Source organism: Cynara cardunculus (genome assembly GCF_001531365.2).
Source record: "Cynara cardunculus var. scolymus isolate 2C chromosome LG 8, CcrdV1, whole genome shotgun sequence".
Taxonomy (NCBI): Eukaryota; Viridiplantae; Streptophyta; class Magnoliopsida; order Asterales; family Asteraceae; genus Cynara; species Cynara cardunculus.
The window spans coordinates 19,604,263-19,606,322 of record NC_037535.1 but is presented as its reverse complement, the minus strand read 5'-3'; positions in this window follow the sequence as shown (position 1 = coordinate 19,606,322).

Below are 2,060 nucleotides of genomic sequence, written 5' to 3'. Positions count from 1 at the left end.
GTACGTCTTCGAGTTCTGCTGTTAAAATGGTATCGTGGCAGACGTAAAACACAGATTTGTTCCTGGTATGTCATTCTTTCAGTGGATTCTGTTGAATAGAACATGATCTCTATAGAATGTTTTTCACATCATGCCACAGTTAATACTCATCTTAAGTCTGTGAAATTGGTACTTTAAACGGTGAAACTGAATATATCAAATGGATTGATTTTGGGTCATATTCCATCCAAACAATGTTATCCATGCATATTGCAGATTAAGGTTTTGAAATTGTTGATGTGATGTTAAATAATCAGAATTAAGGTCGTTTACCAAACGCTTACCCGGGTAAGCGCTTACCAAGTCATACTATTTTACCGGATGAATATGGTAAGGACTAAGAATCTTATCCGGTAAAAGCGAGTAAAAGCGAGACAAAGACCAAGAGTTTTACCCAATAAGTGAAAGGCAACCACTCTTACCACAGTAAGTGCTTAACGGGTAAATTGTTGCATATGATGTCGTTTTGGTGGACCAAAATCTTACTCGATAAGTAAATAATAGTGTTAAATTTTACCGGTAAGCACTTACCAGATATGTGTTTGGTAAACGGCCCCTTGGATTTTTTTTGTCATAAAATACATTGTAAGAGAGATTGTTTCTTTGAGTTGGATGGAGGTTCTGATGGTTATTGGTGTTTTTGAACAGGTACAAACTAGATGAAATTCAATTATCCAATGAGAATTGATCCGGTGTATTTTGGTGTACCGCATTAGTGTTGATCTTTAATTATGATTGATTTAAGGGTGAAGATCTCTTCTCATCATTCTCACCGTAATTTCCATTTTTATCGAAACCCAACTCTTTCAGGCTTTCACTAAAAGTAGTAATCATAAATAGAGATCCATATAGATACAACATAATATTTGATAATCGAACCAAGCCAAATTGAAAATTGAAGTTTTTGGTATAATCTAATCCGATTATAATTGATATCTGATTTTGGGTCAGTTGTAACTTAATCGAATTATTTTACATACACTTAACTGTGGGTGATGAGTGATGGTTATAAGTTATCACATATATCATTTTTAAGTATATGCATTTTCTTATTAAGAATTTTATTTTCTAAATTCCATCCTTACTATTCTTTCATGCTTTTCTCTTGTTAAAATGTCCGTGTTTTGTAAAAATTGCAAGATTTCACTTTGTGTATAATCAAACAGTGTCAAATAAACCACAAAGGTGGTGTATGATTGATTTGAGCTTGACTCCAAAAGTCAAAAGTACTAGAAAGTCTCAAGTTCAAATCCAAGGAGGAATAAAAATCCCCTTGTGGTCACGGAGGTTCAAATGCGGTTGCTCCGGGCTATCTGCAAAACAGGTGGTTGCCTTGGAATTAGTCGGGTTGCATAGCAAGTTGGATATTCAGGTTAATAAAAAAAAAAAAACAATGTCAAATACACCGCTATTTCAACAGATATAAATCACGAAAATATTTGACAACTAATAAACATTTAATCAAATGATAGAAAGCGAATGCGAATAAGTTCAAATTAAAAAAAAAATAGTTTTGTTTCATAAAAAAGGAAAAAAAAACGCCCTATAAAAAAGATCGATATCATCAACTTATATACAATATTACTGTAATATCACAATCTTAAAAAAATTGCTATGCTAGCTTTTATGGTTATCACATATATCTATATAATATCATTTATTTATTATAAGAGATCTCTATATCGCCAAATCAACAACTAGTTTATTATTTACTAGAAGGGTACTCGTACAATGTAGCAAGATACATCTTGATTTTAATGTTTCGTTTTATTCTGTCACTCTGTCGATGTTATAATACGGTTTAATGTGGTTTTGAGAAAAAAACGATAATGTTTTTATTTTTGAATAAAATATAAATTTGAAGATATCTTAAAATTTAAAAAAAAAAACATATCGATATTAGTATTAAATTAACTATTTAAAAAATCTTGTTTTGTTGTGTAATTTCTTTAATTCAATTTTTTTATTACAATTTAATTTAGGTTTAATAAGAAAATAATTTATTTTTGATTTAATAATAT